General features: G+C 45.1%; 1 pseudogene; it reads left to right on the plus strand.

Moving 5' to 3' along the window:
* LOC141201656 (cingulin-like) overlaps positions 1-20,472 on the plus strand; it is a 150,815-nt pseudogene that overhangs the window by 79,681 nt on the left and 50,662 nt on the right.

The raw sequence follows: 20,472 nt of genomic DNA on the forward strand, positions 1-20,472 counted from the left end.
CTGCGAGACAAGGCATCCGCCTTAACATTCTTAGTACCAGGGATGTAAGTAACGGAGAAATTAAACCGCGAGAAAAACAGTGCCCACCTAGCCTGACGGGCATTCAGGCGCTTGGCAGCATCAAGATATATCAGATTTTTATGATCCGTAAGAACCTGAACGGGAAATTCCGCACCTTCCAAGAAGTGGCGCTAGTGTTCAAATGCGAGTTTAATAGCCAATAATTCCCGATTACCAATATCGTAATTCAGTTCAGTCTCCGAAAATTTTTTTGAAAAAAAGGCACAGGGATGTAATCCATCCCCGTTATCCTGAGACAATACTGCGCCAACCCCCACAGAGGAAGCATCAACCTCAACCAAAAACGGCTTAGTCACATCAGGCTGCATAAGGATGGGAGCAGAGGTGAACCTCTCCTTGAGATACACAAAAGCTTCAATGGCCTCAGAAGACCACTGAACCGCATCAGCACCTTTCCTGGTGAGATCGGTCAGAGGTTTGACAATACTAGAAATTTTTTTATGAATTTTCTGTAATAATTGGCGAAACCTAAAAACCTCTGTATCGATTTCAAACCAATAGGCCTAGGCCATTCCTGTACAGCTTGAACTTTAACCGGGTCCATCTCAAAACCTTCGCTGGAGATAATGTAACCCAAAAAACTAATTCTCTGTACAGCGAACTCACATTTCTCCAGCTTAGCAAAAAGCGAATTGTCCATTAATAACTGTAATACCTCACGTACGCTCCGCCAATGAGACTCCAGATCCGGCGAATAAATCAAAATGTCATCCAAATACACAACCACATTTTTGCCGATCAAAGGTCTAAGGATGTCATTAATAAGATTCTGAAAAAATGCAGGAGCATTAGTAAGACCAAAAGGCATAACCAGATTCTCAAAATGACCCACAGGAGTGTTAAAAGCAGTCTTCCATTCGTCACCCTCCTTCATGCGCAACAGATTGTATGCCCCCTTCAGGTCAATTTTAGAGAACCACTTGGCCCCCATTAACTGGTTAAACAGATCAGGAATCAATGGCAGTGGGTAAGGATTGCGTACAGTAATTTTGTTAATCTCACGAAAATCCAGACAAGGACGTAAACCGCCGTCCTTTTTTTTTACAAAAAAAAATCCAACCGCCACAGGAGACTTAGAGGGCCTAATGTGACCGGCGGCCAAACTTGTCTGTATGTATTCCTCCAAAGCCTTCCTCTCAGGAATAGTAAGGTTAAATAAACGACTTTTAGGAAAAGTCGCTCCAGGGACAAATTCAATAGAACAATCATAGTCTCTATGGGGAGGCAAAACCTGCGATTCCTTCTCAGAAAAAACTCTCCAAAAATCCTGAATAGGAACAGGCAATTCTCCCCTATCCAAAGCTGCAATACGCCCGTTACAACACTTGTCATAACATTTATGGCTCCAGGATTTAATTTCACTGGTAGACCAATCCAGTACAGGATTGTGAAATTTTAACCAGGGCAATCCCAATATTACTGGAGAAGGCAAGTTATTCAAAACTACCAAATCCAATTTCTCGTGGTGAACACCATTAATAGTGAGAGGAAATTCACAGACCTTGAGAGTAATATTCTTCAAAGGGGAACCATCCACCGAAACCACAGCAATAGGGGATGATAAAGGTTCGGGTTTTAAATTGAGTCTTTCCAAGAATCCCCCATCAATAACATTCAGAGTAGATCCACAATCAACAAACACCCGAAATTCCATTAATTTTTCCTGAGCAATCGTGGAAGCAGCTAAAAATACACCCTTGGAATTTAAACAGGCAATACGGGCATGACTGACCATTTTTTTTTCTTTCTTCATACGAAGCTCACAGCCTTTAATCAAATGACCAGATTTTCCGCAATAGAAACACAAGCCTTCAGAAAATCTACGGTCTTTTACTTGAGAGCGAGGTGCCACCGATCCAATCTCCATCGGTTCACCACTGTTACATTCTCATAACCAGAAACTGACATAGCAGAGGATTTGCTCTCATTAACCCTTGCACGCAGTCTCCTATCCACCCGTATAGCTAATTGCATAGCCTGTTGCAAATCTTCAGGTGTAGGATAAGCAATTAGCAGGTCTTTAACCCTTTCATTAAGCCCAGCAAGAAATAGACTTTTCAGAGCAGAATCGTTCCACCCTGTTTGAGTAGACCAACAACGGAAATGAGTACAATATTTTTCCACATTACCTAATCCCTGTTTCAAACGTCTCAACTCAGTCTCAGCTGATGCGACACGGTCAGGATCATCATATAATAGTCCCAAAGCAGAAAAAAAACTCTCCACTGATCTGAAGCATGTATCACTAGGTTGCAAAGAAAAGGCCCACTCCTGAGGCTCTTTGCGCAAAAGTGACATTATGAACACTATGCGCTGGGATTCATCCCCAGAGGACTTGGGTCTCAAACGAAAATACAATAAGCAAGCATTTTTAAATGAAAAAAATTCTCGGTGTTCACCAAAAAATAAATCCGGCAAACATACCTTAGGCTCCAAGAAATGTGCTCCAGGACAGTTACTCACGTGCTGACGGAGCTCGGCCACCTCCAGAGAGAGTCCCTGCAGGCGATGAGCCAAATCCTGCACCGACACCATGATGGAACAGAAAAATCTTTCCTTAGAGAATTTGCAGGCTGGACTTACTGTTATGTTCTGCTACCAGAGCTAAGGAAAGAGAGGAGATCTGTCCCTACGATAGAACTCAGCTGAATCCCTACGATGTAACAGGGAACCTGATCCTGCGATCAGACCTGCTAAAGTCCTAAGCTAGTCTGTACGGAGACCTATAGATGTGGGGAAGGAATCCCTACAAGTACTAAGGACTGGGAGGAAAATGGGACACCTCCTAACAGAAATAGTAGCAGACAGACGAACAAACAAAATATATAGAACATAGAGGTCCGAAGACCAAGCAAACTAACAGAGTTAGATACAGAGCACAGGCTAGCTAGAAAGTAGTTATACAATGAAGTCCAGCAAAGCCAGAAGGGCGGAGCAGGATTAAATAGGCCAACAAGGTCATGTGACCAGCAAAGGAAAAAACCTAAGAGCAAGGTTCTAACAATCCCTGTGCTGCTCACAAACATCAGGCCCAGCGGTCTGCCCTGCAGCGGCGGTTCATCCTGACCGCAAACCACGGGTGGCGTAGTCGGACATTTGAAAATAATGAAAACCATATCAATAGACTGCCACTGGTTTGACCACCCTGAGCCACGGGACCGGGTCATCGCCACGGTGACTACAACCCCCAGCATCCCACCAAAGGCCCGGTTCCGGGTTCCCCACGCGGCCCAGGGGGTGAATCACTATGTCTTTCCCAGATCTTGCGTGACACATGGATACCTAAGATGTTCCCATGATCTGTACATGGGGTAAGCAACATAGTGAATCAGAAGAACTATACTACATTTAGAATTGGAGGAATTCGCTAATATTATTATTACAACTAATACATATTGAGGTAGGATCTTGGAGATGAGAATAAACCTTTAACTGTCAGAGGGTTCTCATCTATGCAAGGTCACAGAAGTTATTAATATTTAGTAGAAATTAAACCATGTGTGTGGTTCACAGGTAGGATCATATCTGGGATAAAGTGATTGTGTATTAGCATCCTTGTCATAGTTGACTGGGTCTAATATGTGTGCCTAAGTTGTAGGTATTTGTAAAAAGATGATAAGGCAAGTTAATCTCCTTCTGGAGTTTCTACACCCCATCTTCAAGCAGATAATCTATTATCTGGATTACTAAGGTTACTGTATTAATGGTTAGTGGCCACATTAGAAAAGTAAGTACATGCCAACAATGATTTTGCTACTGAGAGAAAAACATTTGATTTATTGTGATTTACACTAAATTGAACGCGCTGATTCCAAACATGAACTCCGAATTTTCCTGACACATTTAGATTTTAAGTTATACATGCAAAGGATATTCACTTATAATGTTAATGCATTATATATTGGAAATATTCCAACGTACATGCCCAGACCTCTCCGAACACGCTCATACAAGTCTATCGGCTGATGTCAGCAGGGAGTATATAAGGCAAACTGGACAGAGCTCAATAAAGTGATCGGTTACAGGGCTATCAGTTTGGAAACTTAAGGCTGGAGTCATACTAGCGTATAAAAAATTGGTCCGATGCTGAAAAATTAGGACGAGTGTATGGTGGTATGTTATACATACTGCTGAATAAAAAGGGTTCAATAAAATATTATGCACCCCAAAAAAATGTTTTGTGTGTAAAAGCAGGAAAACATTAAAAATCTTATATTAATCTGGTATCGCTGTAATCGTACTGACCTACAGAATAAAGCCATCGTATCACTTATACCCAGGGCCGGCGTCAGCACCCGGAGCACGCGGGCAAGTGCCGGGGCCCTGAGCAGGCTCACTTACCCGCTGCGCTATGGGACCCGTGAGCGGAGTAGGGTGGTGTCAGCTCCCGCTCCCCCCGCTTGCTCAGGGCCCCGTCAGCCGGCGGCACAATACTTACCTCTCCCTGTGCTTCCGTAGCAGGTCCGATGTCTTCCGCAGCTGCAGCACTGTGACGTCTCAGGTCAGAGGGTGCGGTGACGTCTTTCCACCGCGCTCTCTCCTGAGCCGTCACAGCGCAGAGTGGGAAGACGCCGGCGATGCTGGAGTCCAGAGCATCGGCAGCAGGTGAGTAGTTAGGTGAGTATTTTATTTTATTTTTTTTAATGTATGGAGGCATGGGGAATTATAAGGGAGGGGGGAGAGAGGTGACATCCTGCATGGGGCGTTATATGGGGGGAAAGTGACATCCTGCATGGGGCATTATAAGGGGTGGTGACATTATGCATGGGGCATTATAAGCGTGCGTGACATCCTGCATGGGACATTATAAGGGGGTGACATAATGCATGGGGCATTATAAGGGGGGTGACATTCTGCATGGGGCATTATAAGGGGGAGTGACATAATGCATGGGGCATTATAAGGGGGGGTGACATCGTGCATGGGGCATTATATGGGGGGATCAGCCTGCATAAGGCATTATGTGGGGGAAACAGCCTGCATGGAGCATTATGTTGGGGCACAGCCTGCATGGAGCGTTATATGGGGGCCAGTATTCTGTATGGAGCGTTATATGGGGGCCAGTATCCTGTATGGAGCATTTTTTGGGGGCCAGTATTCTGTATGGATCAATTCGCCGGTTTCTGAGCTATTTTAGAAATTACAATAGATATCGGTCATGTAATGCAAGAAGTGAAATCTTCTGCATTGTATTATATATATATATTTTTCTGTGGCATCTGTGTGTCATGAATCGTGGTATGTGTAAAAGGGGCCCACTGAGACTCTTTCGCCCAGTGCCCACGAAAACCTGGAGCCGGCCCTGCTTATACCGCACGGCGAATGCCATGAAAGAAATAAAAAGAAATTCTTGAACTTTTGTTCATATTTATCCTGTGAATGCTGGGAGTTGTTGTTTCACAAAAACTGGAATGTCCATAGTTCCTGCACTTACAAAATGTGTGAAAATATGTAACAATGGGAATGGTTTCTCTCATAGACAATGATTCCTGCTCTTACCTGTCATTTGTCCATTGCTAGATGTATCACCAGCAAACAAAACACTCAATGTTCTTGATTTCAGGCCTTAAATACACTAAAGCTGGAATTGGACTGGTTGCTATGGGCTATAGGTCTTTGTTCCTATGGTAACAGTGTAGTGTTGTCATAGAGCCTAGAATTTAATTACATTTGAAGCAATATAAAGTCATTTACTTTTTTCAGTCGCAGTAAATGCATTTTACTTTTTGGGAACTTTTCCTTATTCGTCCTGCTCCTCCAGCCTTGATGCTAACCAATGTGATCTGCCATATTATTACTACTTGTTATTAATATTAATTAATACCTGTGGAGATATCACTCATGGTCATATGTGACATCATCAAATCCAGGAGGCCATTGTTACCTCACAGCATGATGTCACAATGACTGTGGGTCTATATAAACGGGTGTTCAGGGGGCAAATGATCATTTCAAGAGATGAAGACGAGGAGAGCAGAGGATCCAGGATCGAGGACACAGATTCTCATTTCAGGAGATGAGACGAGGAGAGTTGAAGTTCCTGGATTGAGGATACAGGTAAATGAGAAACTTTACAGGGATTTAAGTTAGTGAACTTAGCGCCAACATGGACATCGATCCTCCAAGTCTATGGATTGTGGCTGTAAGGTTCTAGCTTTCTCCAGTCCTTGCTGGCAGAATCTCTAGACTTGGGTAATGAAGGTTCTTTGTGAGGTCAAACAGCAGAATGTTGGACACTGAGAGTTCTATGCAGAAAACATGGGGACATCCCTGGGGCTATCACAGAGGTCAGCAACAAGATGGGACCTTGGATGGAGACCCTGCATGTGCTACTTCGGTCACTGACAGTTCCAGTGGTATAGGTGGCTGCCACAGATTGCTGGTGGTGGTTCTGTCATTTTAATTTCGGATTTTTGAGGCAAAAAAAAATCTACCCTTAGTCCCCCACATGGGAGAGAGGTTGGTGTAGATACATTGGGGGACACATATTAATTTATTTTACTGTATTTTACATATATATATATATATATATATATATATATATACACTGTATATATATATATATATATATATATATATATATATATATAGTTTCCACGATTTTTTATAAATTACATTTCTTGCACCATTTTTAAGTATCTACATCAAAATTTAAAAATGCAAAGAAAAGGGGGCATAAAGTACAATATATATATATGACTGATTTTCTATGGGTCTTTGCCTGATCCGTCTTGTATTATTTTTTTCTTACCAGGAAGAATATCTGGATCCTGGAAGGAAGACTGAAGAATCTAACAAGAGCCACGGGATTATTTAGTGTTAATCATTTAATATGTCTGTAGATAATATTTGTTGTCTTATGAGGTCATTATTTACTGATTATATAGATCTAATTCTGGAATCAGTGCATCATGACATCATATTACATAGGTGTCTGCTGTCTAACCTAATTGTATAAGGGACCTGATATGATATAACTGCCCTATGTCTGTATCCGAAGGGCTAGTGTTTGTGGGGGGTAGTGTTTGTGGGGTGTAGTGTTTGTGGGGTGTAGTGTTTGTGGGGGGTAGTGTTTGTGGGGGTTAGTGTTCTGTATTTTTACAGGGGAGATCAACGTAGACAAGCTATAAGCTCAGAGTCCGATCTGATAAGGAGAGGTGAGGCGTGTTACCAGGACAAAGAAGATCTGCTATTCGGAAACGAGTCATTGCTCTATATATCAGTTAGTTAGTTGTAGTATGGCCTTGGTCCAGGGTTCTTGAACTGATCGCCTTTTCTCGGGGTCAAGAAGGAATTTTTTCCCTGTGACACACATTGGCTGAACGTGTCCAGGTTTTTTGCCTTCTTCTGGATCATTGGCTTTAGGTAGGGGTAAACATTTTATTTAATAAAATGTTTAAAATTAATGCTCTGTCTCCTTGTGTCTTTATTTTCTAGCACTCAGGTAGTTGTATATGTCAGTTCTCATTTTTATGATCCACGGCTGCCACAATATGAAGGCAAACTGAAATACAAGGGCGGTAATTATGTGTCTACTAATGTAATGACTGTATCTATGATGCATAAAATATAGTCAAAAAAGCAAGGGGTAGATGCCCAAACAGATTTAAGTCAAGAAAAGCTGCAATTGGACTAATTAAAAATATATTTTTATTAGAATTGATTAAAAAACCTCAATAAAAATCACCTAAAAACGCCAATAACAAATATCAACAGAGATGAGGTAGGTCACCTCAGGGACCAGTAGGTGCTTAGAATAGTGCCAGTATTCCAAAACCAATTGTCACTGGACATGCAGCCAAACACACAGCAGGTACAAATAACAATTTAGTGACCAGCTAGGGGTGGCCACAAACTGTACAATAAATGCTCATATCCTCATATACAAACGTGGTCAAAATTGTTGGTACCCCTCGTTTAATGAAAGAAAAACCCACAATGGTCACAGAAATAACTTGAATCTGACAAAAGTAATAATAAATTAAAAATCTATGAAAATGAACAAATGAAAGTCAGTCATTGCTTTTCAACCCTGCTTCCACAGAATTAAAAAAAAAATAAACTCATGAAATAGGCCTGGACAGAAATGATAGTACCCCTGAAAATAATGTGACAAAAGGGACATGTTAAATGAAGTTGTGTCCACTAATTAGCATCACAGGTGTCTACAATCTTATGATCAGCCAGTGGGCCTGTATATAGGGTTACAGATACTCACTGTGCTGTTTGGTGACATGGTGTGTAGCACACTCAACATGGACCAGAGGAAGCAAAGGAAAGAGTTGTCTCAGGAGATTAGAAAGAAATTTATAGACAAGCATGTTAAAGGTAAAGATTATGAGACCATCTCCAAGCAGCTTGATATGCCTGTGACTACAGTTGCAAATATTATTCAGAAATTTAAGATCCATGGGACTGTAGCCAACCTCCCTGGACGTAGCCGCAGGAGGAAAATTGATGATAAATCAAAGAGACGGATAATACTAATGGTAACAAAAGAGCCTAGGATAACTTCTAAAGAGATTAAAGGTGAACTTCAAGCTTAAGGAACATCAGTGTCAGATCGCACCATTCGTCGTTGTTTGATCCAAAGTGGACTTCATGGGAGACGACCAAGGAGAACATCATTGTTGAAAAAAAAGTCATAAAAAAGCCAGACTGGAATTTGCCAAACTACATGTTGACAAGCCACAAAGCTACTGGGAGAATGTCCCATGGACAGATGTCTGTGTTCACAGACAGAAAAATTAAAGGGGTTGTCTACTACTATTGAAAATAGTCCAATGTATTATTATGATAAATAGAAGCTTCTTTGTATATACCTTCCTCTGCTGTTTCTGCCTGTGAGCGGCACTATCACTTGCCGCTCACAGGAATCACGTCACCCCCAGCTGCAGTCGGCGCTGACAAGTTCAGGCTGCAGCCGAGGGTCCCTCTTCTGCGTTCCATGGTGGCTGCTGGGTCGTGGGCGGGGTTACCCCGCGCATCACACCCGGCATCCACCGCGTACTCTCCCTCTCCCCATTCATTGGGAAAGCAAATGGTGGATGCAGAGTGTGACGCGGGGGTAACCCTGCCCACAACCCAGCAGCCACTGCGGGGATCCCAGCGTTGAGTCATGCCTCACTTGACATGACCTCAGCGGGGGTCACATGCTGCCTGTGAGTGGCCAGTGATAGCGTTGCTCACAGGCAGAAACAGCAGAGGAAGGTAATTACAAAGAAGCTTCTGTTCATCATAAAAATACATTGGGCTATTTTCCATAGTAGTGAACAACCCCTTGAAGCATAACAATAAAAGAACACTGTCCCTACTGTTAAACATGGAGGAGGCTCTGTTATGTTTGGGGCTACTTTGCTGTGTCTGGCACAGGATGTCTTGAATCAGTGCAGGGTACAATGAAATCTCAAGTCGACCAAGGGATTCTAGAGAGAAATGTGTTGCCCGCTGTCAGAAAGCTTGGTCTCAGTCGCAGGACATCATTCGTGCAACAGGATAATGACCCAAAACACACAGCTAAAAACACCCAAGAATGGCTAAGAGGAAAACATTGGACTATTCTGAAGTGGCCTTCTATGAGCTCTGACCTAAATCCTATTGAGCATCTTTAGAAAGAGCTGAAACATGCCGTCTGGAAAAGGCAACCTTCAAACACGAGACTACTGGAGCAGTTTGCTCATGAGGAGTGGGCCAAAACACCTGTCGAGAGGTGCAGAAGTCTCATTGACAGTTACAGGAATCGTTTGATATCAGTGATTGCCTTAAAAGTTTGTTCAACAAAATATTAAGTTAAGAGTACCATCATTTCTGTTCAGGCCTACTTCATGAGCTTAATATTTTTAAAAATTCTGTGGAAGCAGGGTTGAAAAGCAATGACTGACTTTCATTTGTTCATTTTAATCATTTTTAATTTATTATTACTTTTGTCAGATTCAAGTTATTTCTGTGACCATTGTGGGTTTTTCTTTCATTAAACGAGGGGAACCAATAATTTTGACCACGTGTGTACTATTGAACAGTTTTTCTATGTACCTTAGTTCAGAAATGGCAATGCTCATTCAAACTAGCTGAGCATTCAAGTGGTTACTAGTGGAACCCCGGTCCCTTTCTTCAACTGTGGAGCATATTATGCCTTTTCTCAGGTATTTATGTAGGATGATAATAATTAGCATATATCAGTCAGACATCCTCTATAAACCTGTCCACTTTGGGCAAAGGGGATAACACTCTTATAGGTGCAGCTACATACATGCAGCGACATAGGGCTATGATCTCAACATACCACTGTCACCCTGTATGCACAATAATGCGGTATTGGTGTAACTGTGTGCACACATGTGATTATTCACCAACCGTAGGAAAATAAAGGGAATAATCTCACCCAAGTTGAGGATATACCATGCCGGTTCCCTAGTTCATTCATTTCCTCCATTCTCCCGACGCGTTTCTTCAAACACATTGATTCATCAGGGGAGGTACTTATTCCTGCCGTGTAGACGGTAATATCATTACAGACACGTTTGTGGGATAACGTGTTCAATGTTGCAGTAGAGGCAATCACCTCACTGTCTCCATTTTAAACCAACACTGTGCTGTTGTGGCTCCATCTACAGTGTGTGACGCATTTCCAGTCCGAAAATCTCACTTCCGGTCTGTGAAACGCAGGACATGGCCGCTGGAACTCACTGGTTCCGGAAGCGACGCCTAAGGCGCCGCCCCATGGTAACAGTGTCCAGGGCTCACAATACTTGTCCTTGCCCCCCAGACTCGAGATACAAGGTAGAAGGGTTGTAACCTCTTACAGTGAGTACAGAAAGTATTCAGGGCCCTTTAAATTTTTCACGCATTGTTTCATTGCAGCCATTTGGTAAATTCTAAAAAGTTATATTTTTTTCTCATTATAGTACACTCTGCACCTCATCTTGACTGAAAAAAAACAGAAATGTAGAAATTTTTGAAATTTATTAAAAAAGAAAAACTTAAATATCACATGGTCATAAGTATTCAGACCCTTTGCTCAGTATTAAGTAGAAGCACCCTTTTGAGCTAGTACAGCCATGAGTCTTCTTGGGAATGATGCAACAAGTTTTTCACACCTGGATTGGGGGATCCTCTGCCATTCTTCCTTGCAGATCCTCTCCAGTTCCGTCAGGTTGGATGGTGAACGTTGGTGGACAGCCATTTTCAGGTCTCTCCAGAGATGCTCAATTGGGTTTAGGTCAGGGCTCTGGCTGGGCCAGTCAATAATGGTCACAGAGTTGTTCTGAAGCCACTTCTTTGTTATTTTAGCTGTATGTGACGCGCCCCCTGGGCCTGTGTTGTGCAGGGGATACCCGGAGCCGGATCGCTGGGGGTTGTAGTCTCCGTGGCGCTGACCCGGTCCGTGCCCAGGGCGGTCAAACCAGTGACAGTCTTAATGTATAGCAAATGTCCGACTACGCCACCCGTGGATTGCGGTCAGTGGGGACCGCCGCTGCGCTGCCGACCGCTGAGGCTGATGTTGTTTGCGCAGCCGAGTATGGGATAACTCCCCACGGGAGAAGTATTACCTCAGGGCAGCTAGTGTAAATGATGATGGGAGTGATGGTGTGAGGGTCCCAATGCTAATGGTGCTGGTGCGGCGAGGAATCACAGAGACGTGCAGTTGCAGTTTTCAATGCTTTACTCACAGTTCTTTACTGGTCCTAGTCACCTCGGTACCGGCGGTGACTGCCCAAGCCGTGCTGCGTCCACCAGGCAAGGTACTCGACCAACTCCCAGGCAATTCCAGAGCGTGGCACAGGGCTCCCTTCCTTTCCTTTCTCTGGCCGTCCCCACCAGTGACCCACCTTTGTCCAGCTCCCTCGGGCCTTCTGTTGGCGAAACCTTTCTCCAGTTTCCCTGACCCTATACGGTATGCCTTTCTGGTGGATGTAGTGAGGGGTCGCACCAAGATGTGGTAACAACCTCCGGTCTTTGGCTGAGGAATCTGTTGCCTCCACCAATTTGGGTTCCGGTACCCTGTTCTGCCAACCCTTCACCCTGTATCTCCTCTGGGCATATGGGGTTCCTTCTGTCCTCGTGTCTCTGGGCCTTTCTCTGTGTTCCTTGCTTCCTTTCTCCTCTGTTCCAGTTCCTTTCTTACTTTCCTTTCCGTTCCTTCTCCTCTCTCTTTCTGCTGTTCCTGGCCTCCACTCCAGGCCTGCCTCTGGAGCTGGGCCCAGACTGAGCCACAGCTCCCTGTCAGCCCTCTCTGGCTGAACTCCTCTCTGAACTGACCACTGTCCTAAGATGGTGCCCACCTAATTTACCTCCTTCTGACACCCGAGCTCAGGTGACTAGCAACCAATGGGCTCCTGCCTATGCCCAGAGACCCACCCCTATCTGCTCCTACACCACTGGGTGTACTTTCTCCTCCCCCACTCCAGCCAGGGACAGATGCTGTTGTGCCTGCACTTCTATCTTGTGGGAGCACCGTTGAGCTGTCCCTCGGAAATGGGGTGTCTGTGGTGCATGCAGCCTACCGAGTCCTGGTCCACACTCCATCCTTACCCGGGAGTGGAATATCACACCTCTGGTTTGAGGTGCAATACCCCTGTAGCAGGCGAGCCCTCGGGGTGCTACATATGCTTAGGGTCATTGTCTTGTTGGATGGTGAACCTTCGGCCAAGTCTGAGGTCCAGAGCACTCTGGAAGAGGTTTTCATCCAGGATATCTCTGTACTTGGCCGCATTCATGTTTCCTTCAATTGCAACCAGTCGTTCTTTCCCTGCAGCTGAAAAACACCCCCATAGCATGATGCTGCCACCACCATGTTTCTCTGTTGGGATTGTATTGGGCAGGTGATGAGCAGTGCCTTGTTTTCTCCATACATATCATTTAGAATTATCACCAAAAAGTTCTATCTTTGTCTCATCAGACCAGAGAATCTTATTTCTCATAGTCTGGGAGTCCTTCATGTGTTTCTGAGCAAACTCTATGCGGGCTTTCATATGTCTTGCACCGAGCAGAGGCTTCCGTCGGGCTACTCTGTCATAAAGGCCCGACTGGTTGAGGGCTGCAGTGATAATTGACTTTGAACTTTCTCCCACCACACTACTGCATCTCTGGAGCTCAGCCACAGTGATCTTGGAGTTCTTCTTTACCTCTCTCACCAAGGCTCTTCTCCCACGATTGCTCAATTTGGCTGGACGGCCAGGTCTAGGAAGACTTCTGGTGGTCCCAAACTTCTTCCATTTAAGGATTATGGAGGCCACTGTGCTTTTAGAAACCTTGAGTAATGCAGAAATTCTCTTGTAACTTTGACCAGATCTGTGCCTTGTCATAATTCTGTCTCTGAGCTCCTTGGGCAGTTCCTTTGAGCTCATGATTCTCATTTAGTCTGACATGCTGTTAAGCTCACGCCCGGACTGTTTGGCGTGAGCGTGGTTAGTGGTTCCACTGGGCCACGAACCGAGGAGTGCCTGGAGGGGCGTGACTATGTGCCTTGCCAGATCCGACAACGGACACACGGCGGCTTAATCGACTCCGTGGTCTGAGGAGGGATGAGGGAGGTGGCCCAGGTGCTACTCCAAGTCAGACCTCTGTCACACAGCTGTTGACCCACACCAGGGAATGCAGGAAAGGACAGGTTTGGCTGGTATGCAGACGGGCGGGTACTGGCAGGCATGGCTGGTATACAGACAGGCAGGTACTGACAGGTAGGTAAACAGGCTGGATAGGGACCAGTACAGACTGGGATACAGGAGCAGAGCCGCAAGAGCGGAGGACAAGCGGATCAGAGCAGTGCCGCAGGTGCGGAGGACAAGCGGAGCAGAGCCGCAGATGCAGAGGACAAGCGGAGCAGAGCAGAGCCGCAGGTGCGGAGGACAAGCAGAGCGGAGCAGAGCCGCAGGTGCGGGCAGACAGGACAGGGCTCTGATCCCATGGAACAGACTGGGAAACACAGGAAGATAGCTGGAACACAGGCGGTAGATACAAAGGCAGGGAAGCTGGACAAGCAGAACCAGATACACACAAGGTACTTGCAATGAAGTAGCGAGTGGACACAAAACTCACAAACAGAAGTACAGAGACAATGAGTAGGAGTTAGGTACTGGTTCAGACACTGCAGGAAAAGGGAAGGATCGGACATAGAGACAAACAGGTAACGGGCTAGGACACAGTTCAGACAGGAACTGACACTGGAAAGAGATACAGGAACAAGCCTGTGCATACAGCCCCCATAGTGGTGGAAAAAACTAGAAGTCACAGATGCAGTTAACGGGCCTGGGTTCTCAGCCCCCGGGGTGGCGGAAACAGACTAGAAGTCACAGATACAGGACAGGACCTGCCTACTCAGTTGCACAGAACACATTAAAAGAAAGTGTTGCTCAGGCACCTCCCACTGGGTGGAGGAGGTTTAAGTATCCAGTGACTCACAGCAATAGGCTGGGGACGCATTAGGACTGTGCACACTGTAACTTTAACACTCAACTGGTGAGGTGGGGTTTGCCACAACCCAGGGAATTTTTGTTCGGCTTCCATTCATTGAAAAATGCTGGTATGAGGATCCGTGTCTCATTAGCTTCCATCCATTTGTGGGTGTCAAAAATTTGTTATACTCATGTGTAATCAATCGCCAATAAGAAAATGATTAAAACAAACGTGATCTTTGAATTTTCTGTAAAAATAAGAGATCTCTAAACACTGGGTTATAGGAAACCCCACATCACCAGTTGCGTGACAAAAACCCCACCTCACCAGTTGAGGGTTAAGAATCAGGAAGTGCCAGCGCCGCCGCCCTAAGCCAGCAGACAAGAGACATGCGCACAGCAGGGAGAGGAGCATAGTGTGCAGCCTGGACTGGTAGGTAAGTTGGCGGTCTTGCATGGTGGGAGATGGTAAGCCATGTCAGCACGCCGCCAGGGATGTTACACATGCGCTGTGAGCTGTGAGGTCTTATATAGAGATGTGTGTGCCTTTCCAAATTAAGTCCTATCAGTTTAATTAAACACAGCTGGACTCCAATGAAGGATATAATGCAGCGGCTTGCTGCATTGCCAAAATGTCTGAGGGGGTGTGTTCTGGCTCACCACGTACGTCCCCTTCAGGTGACTGATCACATGACTGTGACATCATCATAGGTCCTGTGTGCACAGAGTGATATATATTTGGGGGGGTTTTGAAACGCAGTGAGTCAAGAGACCTGATCTCTGTGCCTGGGACCCCATTAGACCTGGAAGGCATGATGCCTGTAGGCCACATCTGGTGAGCCTTAAACCACAGCTTTGGCAGAACAGAGATGATGGAAGCAGCTAGACCTAGCAAAGGTAAAAGACCGTGCTTGATATGGACATTGATGTTGTTACTTTGCTTAGGACTGTTTCTGAAGCCAAACGGGCATAGCTACGACTGAAAAGGCTCTAGGATATTTCGTGTGTAACATTCCTGCGAGCCACTGAGATGGACTATGTTATAAGCAGTTTATGATGTGTAATAAACTGCTGGACTTTAGATTACAGGAAAACATTGCATGTGTGCTTTAATTGACCCGGTGAAGTGAGTGCCCCTCAACATGATCAATAGCGCTACCTCACAATTGGTTAGAGAATGCGGGCAACTGCAGTCTGGTTGCAAGGGGTAACGGCACAGGACGACGAATGTGGATGCAAGCATCTGACTGTGGCTTGACGGGGCCACGAAGATTTAAGCATCTGGCTGTAACTCGGCAGGGTTATGAAAATTGTCGTCGCACTCAAACCTGGTTTGCTGTGGCTTGGTGGGGCCACGAAATTTTTTCTGGTGAGAGCGGTGTGAAGTGTCTGGTGTGAACAGCGCACTGCGATAGCTATAAATGGAGCAGTATCCCCAGACAGAATGGAGAAAGGGTTAGATGATCGGCTGCAAACGCTCTTCAGCAAAATAGAGTGTGCTAAAGAAATGCAGGAGCTGATAAAGATGGCTGTGAATGGAGCAGAAAATGAGACTGAAGTTATTGAGCGATTAAAGTGCCTGTTAAAATTGCAGCAGGTATTTGGGAAACGGCAACAGGACATGGTGCTGGAACGGCAGGACGTTGTTTTTTTTTAAAGCACCCCCTACAGGTGTAGTTGTCCAAAAGGGATGGAGTCTCAAAAGGGGGTGGGGCATAGAAAACCAGAATTGGTTACTGGTCGTGTGTTGGTACCGCCTAAAAATGACAATTCAACCGTTGATAACTGGGTAGCTCCAGTAGAAGGGGTTGACACCATGGGGAGTGACACTATGAAAGTAGAAAGAGAGTTTAGTCAGGAGGAGTTAAATGAGGTGAGAAAGTCCCACATTCGTCTTCGAAGGTACAAGGGCCACAAAGAAGTTGCTCCTGTAGTCTTTGCTGAAAGGGTAAATAAAGAAAATGCAATGCTGTGTGCCTTTATTCCGAGTGTGGATTCTCCTTTAGAAGCAGAGGAGATCAGGATAGAAGAGGAGCTGACGCTGCCAGTAGCAACCTCTGGTACAGTATCCAGCAATAAAGAAGACCAGGAGGAAGAGTTGGATGCAGTTCTGTAGATTCAGTACAAGCATGATGATCTACTGAGACAGAATGTTCAGGAACTGACAGCCCTGAAGGGAGCGCTGAAAGAGGAGGTGGCCAATCATGACCAAGAGCTGGAGCCTTTCAGGCAGAAGTATCAGAGTGATGTACAGCAACTAAGGAAAAACATGGAGAATGTGTCCCAGGACCAGCTGAGCCTGGAGTCTGAGCGGCAGAAAATAAACCAGATTTTGAGGAACTTGCAGTGAGAACTGGAGGAAAGCAGAGAGGAACTCAACCAATGGAAGGAAATGTTCCAGAAAAATAAAGAGGACCTCCGCAAAACCAAGGAGGAGGTTTTGCAGTTGAAGCTTGAGAAAGAGGAGTCTGAAGATGAGCTGAATGAAATGAAAAATCATTTCTCCCTGGTGCAGTCAGAGCTGAACCAAGTGAAGAAAGGCTCTGGGGATGCGGAGGAAGCAGAGGTCACAAGAAAGGAAGTGCAGAGATTTCAAGAGCAGGTGAAGCAGCTGATGCAGGAGATGCAAAGGCTGGACGAGGGTCTACAGCAGCGGGATAGGGAGCTATCTGCCTTAAAAGGGGCGCTGAAGGACGAAGTTTCTGGACGCGATCAAGACTTAGAACACCTGCGAGAACAGTTCAACCAGGAGCTGCGTGAATCCAAGAAGGAGTATGATGAACACAATAGGGACCTGCTATAAACCAAGAGGGACTATGAGGATCTCCTCAAGGTTAAGAAAAAACTAGAGGATGATAAGGCTGATGCAGAGCACATGCTACAAATGATTGAGACCACTCAGCAGGACACCCATGATGAGAATGATGATCTCCGTAGAAAGATCCTAGGACTGGAAGCTCAGGTGAAGGAGCTGAAGACATTCTGTGATGATCTGCAGAGGGCAGAGACGTGCCTTCAGGATAGAATCAGCAGGATGGAAGCTGAGTGTAAAAAGATGGAGGAGTCTATCGGAGAAGCCACAGATCAGGGTCAGGAGTTTGCCACTGAAGAAGGGAGGTATGAAGCAAATACCTCCTCGAATAATGTGAGCTTGGATGATTCGGTGGATGTAAGAGCCGAGATCAAGGAGCTCAAGGAGACGCTACAAGCCCATTTGAAGCAAGAGAAGCTTGAGAGACTGGCTGTCGAGAGCGGAGTAGGCTCATTGGAGACAGAGAGGGCTGAGAGAATTCTGCTGATAAAGGAGCAGTTGAAGCAGGAAGAACTTCAGAGATGGGCTGCTGAGAGGCGAGTAGCTGAGCTAGAGGAAGAAGTTTTCGAGCTCAAAGGTCGCCTGGCAAAGTACCAATCAGTGAACGAGGCCGCCTTCGAGAAGGAAAAGGGCAAACAAGTTGCGCTTAATCGTTTATACTATCAGAAGGTGGAACTGAGGAGAGCTGAGGAAGTGTTAAAAGAAGATCAGTATGGGATGGAAAATGTCAAGAGGAGAATTCTTGAGTTCATAGCTGTGAGTCAGCTCAGGGGAAGCATACAGTGTGAAGAATGTGAAACTCAGTTGTCCCTGAAACCTGAGCCAGATGATCGTTTGGAGACCACTGATTAGACAGAAACTTCACGGTACAAGTGCCTCATAGATGTACCCGAAGATTTGAGAGAAGAATGCACCAGAGAGTCAGTGCATGAAGAGTTTAAGAAAGCCGTGGGAGCCTGTAAGGTGTACTCGACCTCAGAAGCTAAACAGCTGGTGGTCCTGTCCACAACTGAAGTCACAGGGAAGAGGGTGGCTGTCCTAAGTGACATGCACTGGCGATGTGTTTGCATGAAGAGGATTGTCCGGTTGAAGACTGAACAAGCCATTAGACAACTGGAGCTTATGAGAAAAGCTCAAAGTCTGCGAGAAGAAGTCATCTGGGTGCCTCATGCTCTGGTAAGAAAGCTCATTGGGAGAAATGGCCAAGCCATGCAAATGATGGTAAAGAAGTCTGGTGTGATGAAAGTAAGCAGTCCACGTGATCATCAGGACTGGATACCGGATGAAGACAGCATGGTGTCATTCTCCACTGTAGGAACAGAAGAAAATCTTGCATATGTAAGAATGCTGATGGAGTACCGAGTGACCTACCTGCGAGAGGTAGAACAGTTGAATCCCGCCAGACTGTGAATGGAAAGACAGCTTCGACTGAGCAGCAGAAGATGGCAGCCGTTTATAAATTGTGAGACCAGACAGAGAAAGGGCCTTCCAAATAATAGAACGGCTACAGCAGAAGTTAGAGACCTTTCAAGATGTTCTGAGGATAGTGGGTGTGGGTTTAGAGGTCGTGAGTCCTCCATTAGCTCAAGTCTGAGAGGCCCATACAAATGACCCAATACAGTACGAGACAGTACGGAGTCGGACCTGACCTTAGATACAAGGGCAAGTGAGTCGCACTGCTGTATTGACCGCTGGGAGCGAGGGGGGTCTGACAAGGTTACGACTCGGAAATGTGAGTTGACGAAGTTAGTGACAAAGACTAATCACATGACTGTGACATCATCACAGGTCCTGTGCGCACAGAGGGATATATATTCGGGGGGGTTTTGAAACGCAGTGAGTCAAGAGACCTGATCTCTGTGCCTGAGACACCATTAGACCTGGAAGGCACAAGGCCTGTAGGCCACATCTGGTGAGCCTTAAACCACAGCTTTGGCAGAACAGAGTTAATGGAAGCAGCTATACCTGACAAAGGTAAAAGACGGTGCTTGATATGGACCTTGATGTTGTTACCTTGCTGAGGACTGTTTCTGAAGCCAAGCGGGCAGAGCTGCCACTGAAAAGGCTCTAGGATATTACATGTGTAATATTCCTGCGAGCCGCTGAGATGGACTATGTTATAAGCAGTTTATGATGTGTAATAAACTGCTGGACTTTAGATTACTGGAAAACGTTGCATGTGTGCTTTAATTAACCCGGTGAAGTGAGTGCCCCTCAACATGATCAATAGCGCTACCGCACAAGGAGTAGAACCCTCTCAAGGAGGATCACAAGGAAATGGACACCATGTGACTTAAATATGAGTGTCTGAGCAAAGGGTCTGAATACTTATGACCATGTGATATTTCAGCTTTTGCTTTTTTTAATAAATTTGTAAAAATTTCTACATTTCTGTTTTTTTTTCAGTCAAGATGGGGTACAGAGTGTACTTTAATGAGAAAAAAAATGAACTTTTTAAACTTATAAAATGGCTGCAATGAAACAAAGTGAAATATTTAAAGGGGTCTGAATACTTTCCCTACCGACTGTATATTCTGCTCCTCAGACATGTTGTGATGCGGCATAAACAGGTGTACTTCAGATGCATGCCCTGCTATAGGGTTTGCAGCTGGAAAATGGAGATCCACGTGAAGGGACACATATTTTTATTGCGCCTTCAAACCCCCAAGAAGACACATGGTCATGGATCACTCTAAACAAATGGAATATACCCTGATATTTTTATAAACACACATTGGTACTCTAAAGAGGCCGATGGTCTCAGAGGTACATCACAGTTATATATATTAATGGGGTATAGAACAAGAAAATGATTGGGCAAAGATATTTTACCATTATTTATTAGTTATGTCAGGGGGGTCTAGATCAAGAATGAGATTAGGCACTTAGCTTCCCATTAGGGTCAAGAAATGATACAGATACACATGCATGGATACCCTACATGTGCTAAGCTAGTAGGGTGATACCACCAACCTGCATTATTTGGAAAAAACTGGGAAGGAAAGTGTCTATTATTCCCTACTCTCTCCCTATTCTATATTGTCCCCTACCTCACATGGTGGTTGGCACCCTAAAAATGAAGCTCTTAAGTAGCAAATAGAGGTAACTAAGAAATTCTCATCAGAACTGGACTTCGCAAAAAAAGAAACATAGTTACAGAACAAGGTAGAATGGTACCAATACCAC

Source organism: Phyllobates terribilis, unplaced genomic scaffold, assembly GCF_046119375.1.
Source record: "Phyllobates terribilis strain yellow unplaced genomic scaffold, ASM4611937v1 Scaffold_122__1_contigs__length_5177241, whole genome shotgun sequence".
Classification (NCBI taxonomy): domain Eukaryota; kingdom Metazoa; phylum Chordata; class Amphibia; order Anura; family Dendrobatidae; genus Phyllobates; species Phyllobates terribilis.